A 19600-nucleotide genomic window follows, 5' to 3' on the forward strand; every position below is an offset into this window, starting at 1 on the left:
TTTCTTTATTTTTATCCCCACCCTTATCTTGAGGCTTGGTAGACTCCTTCTTCTGGTTACTGTCCTGATTCTTAGGCCTAATCCTGGTTCTGACCCATTTGTCTGCCTTCTTTCCCAATTCTTGGGGAGAGGTCAGATCAGAGTCTACCAGGTGCTGGTGTAAGAGCTGGTTCTGACAATTACTTAGGATCTGCTCCCTCATAATCAAATTATACAATCCTGTAAAGTCATGTACTTTGCTGCCATGTAGCCAACCCTCCAGAGCCTTAGTAGCACAATCTACAAAATCAGTCCAGTCCTGAGTCTGTGTCTTCTGGGTATCTCTGAACTTCAACCTGTACTGTTCAGTGGTTAAGCCAAACCCATCTATCAGAACACTCTTCAGGACTTTGTAATTGTTTGCATCCTCATGTCTAACAGTGAGGAGCTTATCTCTCCCTTTCTCTGAAAAGGAGTACCATAAGATTGCTGCCCACTGTTCCTCAGGAACCTGCTGTACCATGCAGGCTCTCTCAAGAGCAGTCATCCATTTGTGGATGTCATCCCCTTCCTTGTAGGGGGGCACAATCTTTGTCAGGTTTCTACTATCATAGGACCTGGGTTTCTCTTTTGGAATATTGCTGCCACCAGTGGCACCTAAGCCACACAATTTTTGCTCTCTTGCCAAGGCAAGTCTATTTTGAGCCAAGGCTACCTCCTCCCTCTCTATCTGGAGTTTGACAGCCCTCATTCTGGCCCTATGCTCTAGCTTTTGAGAAGCACCCATGCTTCTCTGTGATTCTCTGGAGGCACTAGAAATATGAGAGTCCCCTGAGGGGGATCTCACTCTTCTGTTGCCTGGGAGAATAACATGTTGGGTTCTGGGGAGGTGCTGGCCCTCTCCATTCCCCAGTAGGTCCAAGTTGGCCTGGCTAAGCCTACCAACTGGAACCTGGCTACCCTGATCCTGTACTTCTAAGTCCTCAACCTCTGAGTCCTCATCCAAGTCATCATCATCCTCCTCTTCAGGGGGATCAACTGCAGGGGGGTTCCCTCCAGTTCCTGTGTCTAGGGAAGCTGCTTTTGCCTTCTCTAAGTCATCCTGTTCTAGGATTTCTACCAGGATTAGGCAGGTGGGGCTTCTGCCCCTTTTTAACCCTCTTGCTTTGCACAAGGCAATCAAGTCTCTGCGGGTTAGTTTGTCATATCCAAAAGTTGCCTGGGTAGGGTCAACTGTCACAGGACTAGACCCTGAGGCCTTTCCTGTGTCAGACATGGTTACTAGTGAGGTGTAAGTGGTGCACTTACCTACACTAAGTGTTTTCCTACTGGACCTTGCTAGTGAGTTGTAGTCAGGGGTGTGCTACTCCCTTCAACCTACAACTACTAAGTTCAGTAGAACTTAATATGCTAAGTTTTTGATTTTATATGTACCTAGAGGTACTTGATGTGATCTTTCAATTTGATATCAAGATTGCAATGGTAAAACAACAGCAAGCTCAAATCCGCACCGCTGCTCACCAATGTGAGAAGTTGGCCTTGTAGGGGATGTTTCCAATTCTGGAACCACCTACTACCTGACCAAACAATCCCTTATGGTGTCTGGTTGTAAGTCAACCTTATTAGACAAGCTATCCTAGGGGTAGCATGGACTAAGCAGCCTAAAGGCTTAACTTAAGAGGTCGTGTTAAGCGAGCTGTTTTACCACATACAATCCTGTAATACCAAATGAAAGGACACCACACAAGTATATATTATAAAAATATATGTGTTTATTACTAAAAACAATCCCCAGTATTCTTTATGAATAAAGGGGCACAAGCGTTAAATCAAAAAGCACTGTTTAAACATACAAGTTGCACAATTATGGATGAGGGCGGGTGGCCACTCAAACCATATAGTAAACAAGTGGTATAAGAGATGCCACTCGAGCAGTGGTTAGGCCTAGGGCCTAGGGAATCGCTGGGAGCAGTCAGGACAAGCAATGCTGAAGTCGGGAATGGCCCTCGGGATTCGGGAGATGTGCGGAAAGCGCACGCATGCACCAATGTTAACCAATGGTGCGTAAAAGTCAAAGAGTTAAAGTTTAAGGACACTTCCGCTGAACCTAGAGGAACAAAACTTAATACACAGACCCTAGAGGTGTGCACCAGTGTGGGAACACCGGCGGAGCAAAGTTACCTCACCCACAGGAAGTGGGTGCACAGGGTCGAAGTGGCGTCGGGTTTTGACACGCAGGCTCTTGGTGCTTGAAGCTGAAAGGGCTGCAGGCGGGTTAAAGATGAAGTGTCCGGTGGAGTCCAAGGGTGGACTCAAGTTGTAGAGTACCTGAAAGCAGAGGGGACAGAGTCTGGGTCACTCAGCAGTGACCAGGGTGGAACCAGGACGGAACCAGGCAATGTCGGGCGCAATCAGGTGGTCGTCGAGGAGCTTCTCTCCGCTGTCACGTGGGCTCTGGGGCATCTGCGATGTCCAGGAGCAGGTCACGATCTGTCCCACGCAGGCTCTCACCGTCGGTGCAGTCGGCTTAAAGTTTGGAGCAAACAAGCCTTGGTAAGAGCAATCCACGCAGGATCGGAAGATTGCTTCTCACTCGGACCAGGAAGGTCAGAGTCGGGGCTTCTTTTCAGGGGAGCTGGTGTGGATCTGGAGCAACCAGAATCACAAGTCTTCTTAGGTAGTTCATCGGCACAGGGACCACAAGCCAGCTGGCAAGTGACCGGGCCAACGCGTTGAGCCAAATCGTGCCAAAGGGCCCCACGCAGCACTCGTCGAGTGTGGAGGGCTGAACTTCGGCTCAGGAGTAGCTCAGGGGGGGGGGGCTTCTCAAACCCCGGTGCACAGCTTCGAGGGTCACTCATGGGCTGCACGGTCAGCGTCTCGTGGTCACTTCAAGTAGGCGTGCCCCACGCTTCCGGTCGCCTCCACGGGTCTCAGCTTTGCAGGGACTGTGGATCGGGCTGTTAGAAGCTGGGCAGGCTTGATCTCGTCGATCTCAGTCACTCGAGTTCCGGCGGGAACTGCAACTAAGTAGACGTCGAGGGCTGGATGGTGCCTGCTGCTGCAGGGTGGTCACTCCTTGACCACAAGGGAGATTCTTCGGGCTTCCACGTTGAGATGGAGGGCGAAGGGTCCAGAATATCGTTTCAAATGTTTCTTCCAGGAAATCTGATGTGCATTGGCACTGCTCCCACTCTTATTCGAATCTGGTGGGCGTGATTACCTGCTAGGTCCCCTCCTATGGGTGGGACCCAGGAAGTGGGTGGATACACCCCCTTCCTTTGATCCAGGCCGCCCTGGCACGAGGGCTGGAGTGCCCCAGAACCGGTTTGGCCGGATTATGCAAGGGGCAGCCTTGTGCGCCCCAAGCAGTGTCTGGTTTCTTTCAAACCTCCTTGCTACAATACACTATCTCCTGTCTGGAGGGCGGTGACACCCTCCTGTGACAGGAAACCCTTTGTCCAGGACCCCCTTGACTGAGTTTCGGTCAGCTCCAGGGGTCCAGACATTTGTCGGTGGCAGAGGCATCCATTTTGTGGATCTTAAGGCCTTTGGAGAAATCAACCGCATTAAAGTGAAGTAACATGTCTTACCCCTCTAGAGGGGTGGAATGCCATCCCCGTCGCCAGAACAGGCGAGGGGATGGTATTCCAAATCGTATGACACCTTACACGACATGTTTTGATAAAGCCAAACCAAAGTTGCTAAATAACCGCGAGGATTATAAGGCACTTAATAGTATATGGTATGGCATTATCCTGAAACAGCTTAGGGATTTGTTCCCGACGGCTGCAGACAGGCTCAGCTCATGCTAGAGCTCCATCTCACATAAAACCACGCACTCAGCCTCCAGGATTGATGAGGCCTTTCTATAGGAGTGGCTCACAGGTTTACATGTGTCCAGATATAGGTTTAGACATAGGTATACTATATCTAAGCAAGGGGTGTGTACACCACCTTACCCCAGCTGAGTGATCAGCCAGTTGTGTCAATTTAAGAACCAGCCAGGGGTGGCAAAAGATATGCTGCAGCCCCTGGTAGGCCTTAGTGGCTCCTGTGCCCTGTGCACCTATAGTGCATTCTACAGGGGCTGACAAGGAGTCCATTTCCAATTGGTATGTACCTAGGGTACATGGAATCCATTTTACAGAGAGAGCAGATGGCCTGGGGCCCTGATTAGCAGGGAACCAGGTCAACTAAGTCAAAAAACCAGCTAAACACAGGCAAAAAATCTGGGGTAACCATAGTCAGGTAGCCACCTTCCTACATGGAGCCTCACTTCAATACTCCATATCCAAACCAGCCTTTAACTTTGCATAAACACACCCAAGGTAGTGATTCCCTATGGTGGAGACCCTCTAATACCCAAAGGGTGAGGGACTGCTTAGTGGACCATGAGACAGGGGGTACCCATGCTAGTGCAGGTACTTCCTTATATGGCCACTCAGGCAATATAGGCTTACCTGGCAAAGGATAGCCTTATCTCCTTTCGTTTGGGGGGGGGTTATGTAGGAAGGTGGCTACCTGACTATGGTTACCCCAGATTTTTTGCCTGTGTTTAGCTGGTTTTTTGACTTAGTTGACCTGGTTCCCTGCCAATCAGGGCCCCAGGCCATCTGCTCTCTCTGTAAAATGGATTCCATGTACCCTAGGTACATACCACAATTGGAAATGGACTCCTTGTCAGCCCCTGTATAATGCACTATAGGTGCCCAGGGCATAGGGGCCACCAAGGCCTACCAGGGGCTGCAGCATATCTTTTGCCACCCCTGGCTGGTTCTTAAATTGACACAACTGGCTGATCATTCAGCTGGGGTAAGGTGGTGTAATCACCCCTTACTTAGATATAGTATACCTATATCTAAACCTATATCTGGACATATATAAACCTGTGAGCCACTCCTATAGACAGGCCTCACCAATCCTGGAGGCTGGGTGCATGGTTTTTATGTGAGATGGAGCTCTAGCATGAGCTGAGCCTGTCTGCAGCCGTCGGGAACCAATCCCTAAGCTGTTTCAGGATAATGCCATACCATATACTATTAAGTGCCTTATAATCGTCGCGGTTATTTAGCAACTTTGGTTTGGCTTTATCAAAACATGTCGTGTAAGGTGTCATACGATTTGGAATACTATCCCCTCGCCAGTTCTGGCGACGGGGATAGCATTCCACCCCTCTAGAGGGGTAAGACATGTTACTTTACTTAAATGCGGTTAATTTCTAAAAGGGCCTTAGATCCACAAAATGGATGCCTCTGCCACAGACAAGAGTCTGACCCCCTGAAGCTGACCGAAACTCAGCCAAATGGGGCCTGGACAAAGGGTTTCCTGTCGCAGGAGGGTGTTACCAGAACTGGCGAGGGGATAGTATTCCAAATCGTATGACACCTTACACGACATGTTTTGATAAAGCCAAACCAAAGTTGCTATATAACCGCGAGGATTATAAGGCACTTAAGAGTATATGGTATGGCGTTATCCTGAAACAGCTTAGGGAGTTGTTCCCGGCAGCTGCAGACAGGCTCAGCTCATGCTAGAGCTCCATCTCACATTAAACCACGCACTCTGCCTCCAGGATTGATGAGGCCTTCCATAGAAGTGGCTCACAGGTTGATATGTGTCCAGATATAGGTTTAGATATAGGTATACTATATCTAAGTAAGGGGTGGTTACACCACCTTACCCCAGCTGAGTGATCAGCCAGTTGTTTCAATTTAAGAACCAGCCAGGGGTGGCAAAAGATATGCTGCAGCCCCTGGTAGGCCTTGGTGGCTCCTATGCCCTGGGCACCTATAGTGCATTATACAGGGGCTGACAAGGAGTCCATTTCCAATTGTGGTATGTACCTAGGGTACATGGAATCCATTTTACAGAGAGAGAGCAGATGGCCTGGGGCCCTGATTAGCAGGGAACCAGGTCAACTAAGTCAAAAAACCAGCTAAACACAGGCAAAAAAATCTGGGGTAACCATAGTCAGGTAGCCACCTTCCTACAGTCCCCCAGGCTGTGCTTGGTCCCCCAGGCTGTGCTTGGTCCCCCAGGCTGTGCATGGTCCCCCTGGTTGCTCTTGGTCCCCCAGGCTGTGCTTGGTCCCCCAGGCTGTGCTTGGTCCCCCTGGTTGCTCTTGGTCCCCCTGGCTGTGCTTGGTACCCCTGGCTGTGCTTGGTCCCCCAGGCTGCTTGGTCCCCCAGGCTGTGCTTGGTCCCCCTGGTTGCTCTTGGTCCCCAAGCTGTGCTTGGTCCCCCAGGCTGTGCTTGGTCCCCCTGGTTGCTCTTGGTCCCCCAGGCTGTGTTTGGTCCCCCAGGCTGTGCTTGGTCCCCCAGGCTGTGCTTGGTCCCCCTGGTTGCTCTTGGTCCCCCAGGCTGTGCTTGGTCCCCCAGGCTGTGCTTGGTCCCCCTGGTTGCTCTTGCTCCCCCAGGCTGTGCTTGGTACCCCTGGCTGTGCTTGGTCCCCCTGGTTGCTCTTGGTCCCCCAGGCTGTGCTTGGTCCCCCAGGCTGTGCTTGGTCCCCCTGGATGCTCTTGGTCCCCCTGGCTATGCTTGGTCTCCCTGGTTCCTCTTGGTCCCCCTGGCTGTGCTTGGTCCCCCTGGTTGCTCTTGGTCCCCCTGGCTGTGCTTGGTACACCTGGCTGTGCTTGGTCCCCAGGCTGTGCTTGGTCCCCCAGGCTGTGCTTGGTCCCCCTGGTTGCTCTTGGTCCCCCAGGCTGTGCTTGGTCCCCCTGGTGCTCTTGGTCCCCCTGGCTGTGCTTGGTCCCCCAGGCTGCTTGGTCCCCCAGGCTGTGCTTGGTCCCCCTGGTTGCTCTTGGTCCCCAAGCTGTGCTTGGTCCCCCAGGCTGTGCTTGGTCCCCCTGGTTGCTCTTGGTCCCCCAGGCTGTGTTTGGTCCCCCAGGCTGTGCTTGGTCCCCCAGGCTGTAGGAGAGTAGGGTCTGCTATCCTATGGTCACCCCAAATTTTTGCTTTTTGCTTCACTGGTTTTCGACTACTGAGGCTGTGGGCCTGCTGATCAGACCCCCAGCCTGCTGTTCTCTCACTAAATTAATGACACATGTGCTATAGGCACATACCAATTGGAAATGGACTCCTTGTCAGCCCCTGTAGAATGCACTATAGGTGCACCAGGCACAGGAGCCACTAAGGCCTACCAGGGGCTGCAGCATATCTTTTGCCACCCCTGGCTGGTTCTTAAATTGACACAACTGGCTGATCACTCAGCTGGGGTAAGGTGGTGTACACACCCCTTGCTTAGATATAGTATACCTATGTCTAAACCTATATCTGGACACATGTAAACCTGTGAGCCACTCCTATAGACAGGCCTCACCAATCCTGGAGGCTGGGTGCATGGTTTTTATGTGAGATGGAGCTCTAGCATGAGCTGAGCCTGTCTGCAGCCGTCGGGAACCAATCCCTAAGCTGTTTCAGGATAATGCCATACCATATACTATTAAGTGCCTTATAATCCTCGCGGTTATTTAGCAACTTTGGTTTGGCTTTATCAAAACATGTCGTGTAAGGTGTCATACGCTTTGGAATACCATCCCCTCGCCAGTTCTGGCGACGGGGATGGCATTCCACCCCTCTAGAGGGGTAAGACATGTTACTTCACTTTAATGCGGTTGATTTCTCCAAAGGCCTTAAGATCCACAAAATGGATGCCTCTGCCACAGACAAATGTCTGGACCCCTGGAGCTGACCGAAACTCAGTCAAGGGGGTCCTGGACAAAGGGTTTCCTGTCACAGGAGGGTGTCACCGCCCTCCAGACAGGAGATAGTGTATTGTAGCAGGGAGGTTTGAAAGAAACCAGACACTGCCTGGGGCGCACAAGGCTGCCCCTTGCATAATCCGGCCAAACCGGTTCTGGGGCACTCCAGCCCTCGTGCCAGGGCGGCCTGGATCAAAGGAAGGGGGTGTATCCACCCACTTCCTGGGTCCCACCCATAGGAGGGGACCTAGCAGGTAATCACGCCCACCAGATTCGAATAAGAGTGGGAGCAGTGCCAATGCACATCAGATTTCCTGGAAGAAACATTTGAAACGATATTCTGGACCCTTCGCCCTCCATCTCAACGTGGAAGCCCGAAGAATCTCCCTTGTGGTCAAGGAGTGACCACCCTGCAGCAGCAGGCACCATCCAGCCCTCGACGTCTACTTAGTTGCAGTTCCCGCCGGAACTCGAGCGACTGAGATCGACGAGATTAAGCCTGCCCAGCTTCTAACAGCCCGATCCACAGTCCCTGCAAAGCTGAGACCCGTGGAGGCGACCGGAAGCGTGGGGCACGCCATCTTGAAGTGACCACGAGACGCTGACCGTGCAGCCCACGAGTGACCCTCGAAGCTGTACACCGGGGTTTGAGAAGCCCCCACCCTGAGCTACTCCTGAGCCGAAGTTCAGCCCCCCACACTCGACGAGTGCTGCGTGGGGCCCTTTGGCACGATTTGGCTCAACGCGTTGGCCCGGTCACTTGCCAGCTGGCTTGTGGTCCCTGTGCCGACGAACTACCTAAAAAGACTTGTGATTCTGGTTGCTCCAGATCCACACCAGCTCCCCTGAAAAGGAGCCCCGACTCTGACCTTCCTGGTCCGAGTGAGAAGCAATCTTCCGATCCTGCGTGGATTGCTCTTACCAAGGCTTGTTTGCTCCAAACTTGAAGCCGACTGCACCGACGGTGAGAGCCTGCGTGGGACAGATCGTGACCTGCTCCTGGACATTGCAGATGCCCCAGAGCCCACGTGACAGCGGAGAGAAGCTCCTCGACGACCACCTGATTGCGCCCGACATCGCCTGGTTCCGTCCTGGTTCCACCCTGGTCACTGCTGAGTGACCCAGACTCTGTCCCCTCTGCTTTCAGGTACTCTACAACTTGAGTCCACCCTTGGACTCCACCGGACACTTCATCTTTAACCCGCCTGCAGCCCTTTCAGCTCCAAGCACCAAGAGCCTGCGTGTCAAAACCCGACGCCACTTCGACCCTGTGCACCCACTTCCTGTGGGTGAGGTAACTTTGCTCCGCCGGTGTTCCCACACTGGTGCACACCTCTAGGGTCTGTGTGTTAAGTTTTGTTCCTCTAGGTTCAGCGGAAGTGTCCTTAAACTTTAACTCTTTGACTTTTACGCACCATTGGCTAACATTGGTGCATGCGTGCGCTTTCCGCACATCTCCCGAATCCCGAGGGCCATTCCCGACTTCAGCATTGCTTGTCCTGACTGCTCCCAGCGATTCCCTAGGCCCTAGGCCTAACCACTGCTCGAGTGGCATCTCTTATACCACTTGTTTAGTATATGGTTTGAGTGGCCACCCGCCCTCATCCATAATTGTGCAACTTGTATGTTTAAACAGTGCTTTTTGATTTAACGCTTGTGCCCCTTTATTCATAAAGAATACTGGGGATTGTTTTTAGTAATAAACACATATATTTTTATAATATATACTTGTGTGGTGTCCTTTCATTTGGTATTACAGGATTGTATGTGGTAAAACAGCTCGCTTAACACGACCTCTTAAGTTAAGCCTTTAGGCTGCTTAGTCCATGCTACCCCTAGGATAGCTTGTCTAATAAGGTTGACTTACAACCAGACACCATAAGGGATTGTTTGGTCAGGTACTAGGTGGTTCCAGAATTGGAAACATCCCCTACTAGGCCAACTTCTCACATTGGTGAGCAGCGGTGCGGATTTGAGCTTGCTGTTGTTTTACCATTGCAATCTTTATATCAAATTGAAAGATCACATCAAGTACCTCTAGGTACATATAAAATCAAAAGCTTAGCATATTAAGTTCTACTGAACTTAGTAGTTGTAGGTTGAAGGGAGTAGCACACCCCTGACTACAACTAACTAGCAAGGTACAGTAGGAAAACACTTAGTGTAGGTAAGTGCACCACTTACACCTCACTAGTAACCATGTCTGACACAGGAAAAGCCTCAGGGTCTGCTCCTGTGACAGTTGACCCTACCCAGGCAACTTTTGGATATGACAAACTAACCCGCAGAGACTTGATTGCCTTGTGCAAAGCAAGAGGGTTAAAAAGGGGCAGAAGCCCCACCTGCCTAATCCTGGTAGAAATCCTAGAACAGGATGACTTAGAGAAGGCAAAGGAAGCTTCCCTAGAAACAGGAAATGGAGAGAACCCCCCTGTAGTTGATCCCCTTGAAGAGGAGGATGATGATGACTTGGATGAGGACTCAGAGGTTGAGGACTTAGGAGTACAGGATCAGGGTAGCCAGGTTCCAGTTGGTAGGCTTAGCCAGGCCAACTTGGACCTACTGGGGAATGGAGAGGGCCAGCACCTCCCCAGAACCCAACATATGATTCTCCCAGGCAACAGAAGAGTGAGATCTCCCTCAGGGGACTCTCATCTTTCTAGTGCCTCCAGGGAATCAGAGAGAGGCATGAGTGCTTCTCAAAAAGCTGAGCATAGGGCTAGAATGAGGGCTGTCAGACTCCAGATAGAGAGAGAGGAGGTAGCCCTGAGTCAAGCTAAGCTTACCTTAGCTCAAGCTAAACTTGCCTTGGCAAGAGAGCAGAAATTAAGTGGCTTAGATGTCACTGGTGGCAGCAATTTTCCAAGAGAAAAAGACAGGGCCTATGATAATAGAAACCTGACCAAAATTGTGCCCCCCTTTAAAGAAGGGGATGACATCCACAAATGGATGACTGCTCTTGAGAGAGCCTGCATGGTACAGCAGGTTCCTGAGAATCAGTGGGCTGCAATTTTGTGGTACTCCTTTTCTGAGAAAGGGAGGGACAGGCTCCTCACAGTTAGACCTGAGGATGCCAAAAACTACTCTGTTTTGAAGAGTGCTCTCATTGAAGTGTATGGCCTAACCACTGAGCAATACAGGTTGTTGTTCAGAGACACCCAGAAAGCACAGACTCAAGACTGGACTGATTTTGTGGAGTGTGCCACTAAGGCTTTGGAGGGTTGGTTACAGGGAAGTAAAGTTTCAGACTATACAGGATTGTACAATCTTATGATGAGAGAACAGATCCTTAATAACTGTACAAACCAGCTGTTGCATCAATACCTTATTGACTCTGATCTGACCTCTCCCCAAGAATTGGGAAAGAAGGCAGACAAATGGGTCAGAACAAGGATTAAGCAGAAACCCCAGAACCAAGGTGGTGACCAGAAGAAAACAGACCAGAAGGGTGGTAATCAGAATCAGAAAGATAAAGAAAAAGACCAGAAGTCTTCAGGCCCCCAAACTAATAGTAAGGAGGGTGGTTCCCAAAATGGTAACAAGAAAAAGAAGAACAAAGGTCCAAAGACACCTTGGTGTAATACCTGCAAATCAGTTTCACACTAGGGCAGTGAGTGCACCAAGGCAAATCCAGTTCCCACCACTACAGCTCCTAAAGCAACTGCAACCCCAAGTACAGTAAGCAGTGGTGGAACACAGTCCAAGGGTGTAGCTGGGTTGACCCTGGGTATTGAAGTAGGATCTGGCCTAGTCAGAGTCCCTACACAGGCAGTTCTCCTGTATGATGTGGACATTGAGTTGCCCACTGCAGTAAGCCCCACTAACCTGGGCAAATACAGGCAGACTCCCTTAATAAATGAGAAACTGGCTCAAGCTTACAGGGACACATGTGCTAGTGTCACCATGGTGACCCCTGGCTTTGTGGACCCTGGACAGATTGTACTAGGAGAGAGCTACCTAGTAACCAATGCAAGCAACTCCACTACCTCCCATAGTGTGGCAGTTGTGAACTTCTCCTGGGGAGGGGTTGATGGCCTAAAGAAAGTTGTGGTGAGTGCAGACCTACCAGTAGACTGTCTGTTAGGCAATGACCTTGAAAGCGCAGCATGGTCAGAAGTGGAGTACAGGACTCATGCAGAAATACTAGGGATTTCAGAGCATGTCCTTGCCATGACAAGGGCTCGGGCTAAGAAGTGCCTTCCTGAACCAGTGGTGGATCTTGAGACAATAGACCAGCCACAACCCAAGAGAAGGAGCAAGAGAGGAAAGGCCTCGCCTTCCACCTTGCCCCAGGTTGAGGATCAGGTTTCAGAGGAAACTGATTCTGCAGTCCAAGAGGAGACTGTCTCTGAGGAGCTTGAACCTGACCAGGTTGAGTTTCTGGGGACAGGGGGACCCTCAAGGGCAGACCTGAGGCAGGCTCAGTTAGATTGCCCTTCCCTTGAACCCCTCAGACAGCAGGCTGCTGCTGAGGCTGCTGGGGATGCTAAAGGTACCCATACTGTGTATTGGGATGAGGGACTCCTTTACTCAGAGGCTAGAGACCCCAAGCCTGGCATGACCAGGAGGTTGGTCATACCTCTGCAGTTTAGGGGGTTCCTTCTTACCTTGGCCCATGATATTCCCCTTGCAGGACACTTAGGCCAGAACAAGACGTGGGACAGGCTTGTTCCACACTTTCACTGGCCTCACATGTCAGAGGATGTCAAGGAGTTTTGTCGCTCCTGTGTCACTTGCCAAGCCAGTGGTAAGTCAGGTGGCACAACAAAGGCCCCCCTAATACCACTACCTGTGGTGGGGGTCCCCTTTGAGAGAGTTGGAATTGATATTGTGGGTCCAATGGACCCCCAAACAGCATCTGGGAACAGATTCATACTGGTGGTAGTGGATCATGCCACCAGGTACCCAGAGGCTATTCCCCTAAGGACCACCACAGCACCTGTGGTGGCAAAAGCCCTCATTGCAGTTTTCTCAAGAGTGGGCTTTCCTAAGGAGGTACTATCAGATAGAGGGACGAATTTTATGTCCAGCTATCTAAAAGCAATGTGGAAGGAATGTGGAGTAAACTATAAGTTTACCACCCCATATCATCCACAATGCAATGGGCTTGTGGAGAGATTTAACAAGACCCTTAAAGGCATGATAAAAGGATTACCAGAGAAGCTCAGGCGGAAATGGGACATTCTTTTACCCTGCCTGCTCTTTGCTTACAGAGAGGTCCCACAGAAGGGGGTTGGCTACAGCCCTTTTGAACTTTTGTTTGGCCACCCTGTGAGAGGTCCATTGTGTTTGGTGAAGGAAGGATGGGAGTTACCTCTCAAAAAGCCCAAACTAGACATAGTGGACTATGTACTTGGTCTCCGCTCCAGGATGGCTGAGTACATGGAAAGAGCATCCAAAAACCTGGAGGCCAGCCAAGAATTGCAGAAAGCTTGGCATGACCAAAAGGCTGTACTGGTAGAGTTCCAACCAGGACAGAAGGTATGGGTACTGGAGCCAGTGGCTCCAGCAGCACTCCAAGACAAATGGAGTGGACCCTATCCTATTATTGAGAAGAAGGGGGAAGTCACCTACTTGGTAGACTTTGGAACACCCAGGAGCCCTCACAGGGTAATCCATGTAAATCGCTTGAAAGCATTTGTGGACAGGGAGGACATGAGCTTGCTCATGGCCACAGATGGGGAACAGGAGGAAGAGAGTGACCCTCTCCCAGACCTGCTTTCTCAGAACCCTGATGATGGTTCAGTTGATGGAGTAGCCTTGGCAGGCAGCCTCACTGACCAGCAACAGAGGGACTGCAGACAAGTTTTGCAGGCTCACAGGCAAATGTTTTCACTCACACCCAGCCAAACTGACTGGTGTACCCATGTTGTGGACACTGGTGACAGTCTGCCTGTCAAGAATAAGATCTACAGGCAACCTGATCATGTCAGGGATTGCATCAAGGCTGAGGTGCAAAAGATGTTGGAGCTTGGAGTGATTGAGCCATCAGAGAGCCCATGGGCCAGCCCAGTAGTCCTGGTGCCAAAACCTCATACCCAAGATGGTAAGAGAGAAATGAGGTTTTGCGTGGATTACAGGGGTCTCAATGCTGTCACTAGGACAGATGCTCACCCCATTCCAAGAGCAGATGAGCTCATTGACAGATTGGCTTCTGCCAAGTTTCTGAGCACATTTGATCTGACAGCTGGCTACTGGCAAATCAGACTAGCTGAGGAGTCAAAGGCCAAAACAGCATTCTCTACCCCTAGTGGACATTATCAGTTTGTGGTAATGCCCTTTGGTTTGAAGAATGCACCTGCCACTTTCCAAAGGTTGGTGAACCAAGTCCTTACTGGGTTGGATGACTTTTGTGCAGCTTATCTGGATGATATTGCTGTCTTTAGCTCCACCTGGGAGGATCACCTGATCCACCTGAAGAAAGTTTTGGAGGCCCTGCAAAAGGCAGGCCTAACTATCAAGGCCACAAAGTGCCAGATAGGGCAGAGTAAGGTTGTATACCTGGGCCACCTAGTAGGTGGAGGCCAGGTTCAGCCACTGGAAAGCAAAATCCAGGCCATACAGGACTGGGCTCCTCCAGTTACCCAGACACAAGTCAGAGCCTTCTTGGGCCTGACTGGGTATTACAGAAAGTTTGTGAAAAACTATGGGTCTATAGTGACACCATTAAATGACTTGACATCCAAGAAGATGCCAAAAAAGGTTCAGTGGACAGTTAGCTGTCAGAAGGCATTTGAAGACCTGAAGAAGGCCATGTGCTCTGCACCTATCCTAAAGAGTCCTGACTACTCCAAACAGTTCATTGTTCAGACAGATGCTTCTGAGTTGGGGGTGGGAGCTGTACTCTCACAACTTAATCAAGATGGTCAAGACCAGCCAATTGCTTTCATTAGCAGGAGGCTAACCCCAAGAGAAAAACGTTGGTCAGCCATTGAGAGGGAGGCCTTTGCTGTGGTTTGGGCATTAAAGAAGTTGAGGTCCTACTTGTTTGGAACTCACTTCCTGGTGCAAACAGACCATAAGCCCCTCTTATGGCTTAATCAGATGAAGGGTGAAAATCCCAAACTGCTCAGGTGGTCCATTTCCCTACAGGGGATGGACTTTACAGTGGAGCACCGCCCAGGGACTGACCATGGTAATGCAGATGGTCTCTCCAGGTACTTCCACTTAGAACATGAAGACTTATCTGGTCAAGGTTAGTTTAATGTCCCTGCGTTTGGGGGGGGGTTGTGTAGGAGAGTAGGGTCTGCTATCCTATGGTCACCCCAAATTTTTGCTTTTTGCTTCACTGGTTTTCGACTACTGAGGCTGTGGGCCTGCTGATCAGACCCCCAGCCTGCTGTTCTCTCACTAAATTAATGACACATGTGCTATAGGCACATACCAATTGGAAATGGACTCCTTGTCAGCCCCTGTAGAATGCACTATAGGTGCACAGGGCACAGGAGCCACTAAGGCCTACCAGGGGCTGCAGCATATCTTTTGCCACCCCTGGCTGGTTCTTAAATTGACACAACTGGCTGATCACTCAGCTGGGGTAAGGTGGTGTACACACCCCTTGCTTAGATATAGTATACCTATGTCTAAACCTATATCTGGACACATGTAAACCTGTGAGCCACTCCTATAGTCAGGCCTCACCAATCCTGGAGGCTGGGTGCATGGTTTTATGTGAGATGGAGCTCTAGCATGAGCTGAGCCTGTCTGCAGCCGTCGGGAACAAATCCCTATGCTGTTTCAGGATAATGCCATACCATATACTATTAAGTGCCTTATAATCCTCGCGGTTATTTAGCAACTTTGGTTTGGCTTTATCAAAACATGTCGTGTAAGGTGTCATACGCTTTGGAATACCATCCCCTCGCCAGTTCTGGCGACGGGGATGGCATTCCACCCCTCTAGAGGGGTAAGACATGTTACTTCACTTTAATGCGGTTGACTTCTCCAAAGGCCTTAAGATCCACAAAATGGATGCCTCTGCCACAGACAAATGTCTGGACCCCTGGAGCTGACCGAAACTCAGTCAAGGGGGTCCTGGACAAAGGGTTTCCTGTCACAGGAGGGTGTCACCGCCCTCCAGACAGGAGATAGTGTATTGTAGCAGGGAGGTTTGAAAGAAACCAGACACTGCCTGGGGCGCACAAGGCTGCCCCTTGCATAATCCGGCCAAACCGGTTCTGGGGCACTCCAGCCCTCGTGCCAGGGCGGCCTGGATCAAAGGAAGGGGGTGTATCCACCCACTTCCTGGGTCCCACCCATAGGAGGGGACCTAGCAGGTAATCACGCCCACCAGATTCGAATAAGAGTGGGAGCAGTGCCAATGCACATCAGATTTCCTGGAAGAAACATTTGAAACGATATTCTGGACCCTTCGCCCTCCATCTCAACGTGGAAGCCCGAAGAATCTCCCTTGTGGTCAAGGAGTGACCACCCTGCAGCAGCAGGCACCATCCAGCCCTCGACGTCTACTTAGTTGCAGTTCCCGCCGGAACTCGAGCGACTGAGATCGACGAGATCAAGCCTGCCCAGCTTCTAACAGCCCGATCCACAGTCCCTGCAAAGCTGAGACCCGTGGAGGCGACCGGAAGCGTGGGGCACGCCATCTTGAAGTGACCACGAGACGCTGACCGTGCAGCCCACGAGTGACCCTCGAAGCTGTACACTGGGGTTTGAGAAGCCCCCACCCTGAGCTACTCCTGAGCCGAAGTTCAGCTCCCCACACTCGACGAGTGCTGCGTGGGGCCCTTTGGCACGATTTGGCTCAACGCGTTGGCCCGGTCACTTGCCAGCTGGCTTGTGGTCCCTGTGCCGACGAACTACCTAAAAAGACTTGTGATTCTGGTTGCTCCAGATCCACACCAGCTCCCCTGAAAAGGAGCCCCGACTCTGACCTTCCTGGTCCGAGTGAGAAGCAATCTTCCGATCCTGCGTGGATTGCTCTTACCAAGGCTTGTTTGCTCCAAACTTGAAGCCGACTGCACCGACGGTGAGAGCCTGCGTGGGACAGATCGTGACCTGCTCCTGGACGTCGCAGATGCCCCAGAGCCCACGTGACAGCGGAGAGAAGCTCCTCGACGACCACCTGATTGCGCCCGTGTGAGAAGTTGGCCTGGTAGGGGATGTTTCCAATTCTGGAACCACCTACTACCTGACCAAACAATCCCCTTATGGTGTCTGGTTGTAAGTCAACCTTATTAGACAAGCTATCCTAGGGGTAGCATGGACTAAGCAGCCTAAAGGCTTAACTTAAGAGGTCGTGTTAAGCAAGCTGTTTTACCACATACAATCATCTTCTTTCATTCACAAGGGGACACACCTGCACTTCTTTCATTCACAAGGGACACACCTGCATTCTTACATTCACAAGGGACAGCATCTGAACTTCTTTCATTCACAGGGTACAGCACCTGCCCTTCTTTCATTCACAGGGGACAGCAACAGCCGTTCTTTCATTCACAAGGGGAGACACCTGCACTTCTTTCATTCACAAGGGGACACAAATGTACTTCTTTCATTCACAAGGGGACACACCTGCACTTCTTTCATTCACAAGGGACAGCCCCTGCACTTCTTTCATTCCCAGGACACAGAACCTGCACTGCTTTCATTGACAGGGGACAGCACCTGCACTTCTTTCATTTACAAGGGACACACCTGCACTTCTTTCATTCAAAAGGGTCACACCTGCACTTCTTTCATTCACAAGAGACAGACCCGGCACTTCTTTCATTCACAGGGGACAGCACGTGCACTTCTTTCATTCACAAGGGACACACCTGCATTCTCACATTCACAAGGGACAGCATCTGAACTTCTATCATTCACAAAGGACAGCACCTGCCCTTCTTTCATTTACAGGGGACAGCAACAGCCATTCTTTCATTCACAAAGGGAGACACCTGCACTTCTTTCATTCACAAGGGGACACACCTGCACTTCTATCATTCACAAGAGACAGACCCGGCACTTCTTTCATTCACAGGGGACAGCACGTGCACTTCTTTCATTCACAAGGGACACACCTGCATTCTTACATTCACAAGGGACAGCATCTGAACTTCTTTCATTCACAAAGGACAGCGCCTGCCCTTCTTTCATTCACAGGGGACAGCAACAGCCATTCTTTCATTCACAAGGGGAGACACCTGCACTTCTTTCATTCACAAGGGGACACACCTGCACTTCTTTCATTCACAAGGGGACACACCTGCACTTCTATCATTCACAAGGGACAGCACCTGCACTGCTTTCATTCACAGAGGACAGCACCTGCACTTCTTTCATTCACAGGGTCCAGCACCTGCACTTCTTTCATTAACAAGGGACAGTACCTGCACTTCTTACATTCACAAGGGACAGCATCTGAACTTCTTTCATTCACAAAGGACAGCACCTGCCCTTCTTTCATTCACAGGGGACAGCAACAGCCATTCTTTCATTCACAAGGGGAGACACCTGCACTTCTTTCATTCACAAGGGGACACACCTGCACTTCTTTCATTCACAAGGGGACACACCTGCACTTCTTTCATTCACAAGGGACAACCCCTGCACTTCTTTCATTCCCAGGACACAGCACCTGCACTGCTTTCATTGACTGGGGACAGCACCTGCACTTCTTTCATACACAAGGGACAGCACCTGCACTTCTATCTTACACAAGGGACAGCACCTGCACTTCTTTTATTTACAAGGGACACACCTGCACTTCTTTCATTCGAAAGGGTCACACCTGCACTTCTTTCATTCACAAGGGACAGCACCTGCACATCATTCATTCACAGGGGACAGCACGTGCACTTCTTTCATTCACAAGGGACACACCTGCATTCTTACATTCACAAGGGACAGCATCTGAACTTCTTTCAGTCACAAAGGACAGCACCTGCCCTTCTTTCATTCACAGGGGACAGCAACAGCCATTCTTTCATTCACAAGGGGAGACACCTGCACTTCTTTCATTCACAAGGGACAGCACCTGCACATCATTCATTCACAGGGGACAGCACGTGCACTTCTTTCATTCACAAGGGACACACCTGCATTCTTACATTCACAAGGGACAGCATCTGAACTTCTTTCAGTCACAAAGGACAGCACCTGCCCTTCTTTCATTCACAGGGGACAGCAACAGCCATTCTTTCATTCACAAGGGGAGACACCTGCACTTCTTTCATTCACAAGGGGACACACCTGCACTTCTTTCATTCACAAGGGGACACACCTGCATTTCTTTCATTCACAAGGGGACACACCTGCACTTCTATCATTCACAAGGGACAGCCCCTGCACTTCTTTCATTCCCAGGACACAGCACCTGCACTGCTTTCATTGACAGGGGACAGCACCTGCACTTCTTTCATTAACAAGGGACAGCACCTGCACTTCTATCTTACACAAGGGACAGCACCTGCACTTCTTTTATTTACAAGGGACACACCTGCACTTCTTTCATTCACAAGGGACAGCACCTGCACTGCTTTCATTCACAGAGGACAGCACCTGCACTTCTTTCATTCACAGGGTCCAGCACCTGCACTTCTTTCATTAACAAGGGACAGTACCTGCACTTCTTACATTCACAAGGGACAGCATCTGAACTTCTTTCATTCACAAAGGACAGCACCTGCCCTTCTTTCATTCACAGGGGACAGCAACAGCCATTCTTTCATTCACAAGGGGAGACACCTGCACTTCTTTCATTCACAAGGGGACACACCTGCACTTCTTTCATTCACAAGGGGACACACCTGCACTTCTTTCATTCACAAGGGACACCCCTGCACTTCTTTCATTCCCAGGACACAGCACCTGCACTGCTTTCATTGACAGGGGACAGCACCTGCACTTCTTTCATTCACAAGGGACAGCACCTGCACTTCTATCTTACACAAGGGACAGCACCTGCACTTCTTTTAT

Source organism: Lissotriton helveticus, assembly GCF_964261635.1.
Source record: "Lissotriton helveticus chromosome 1_1 unlocalized genomic scaffold, aLisHel1.1 SUPER_1_unloc_31, whole genome shotgun sequence".
In the NCBI taxonomy this organism is placed as follows: Eukaryota; Metazoa; Chordata; class Amphibia; order Caudata; family Salamandridae; genus Lissotriton; species Lissotriton helveticus.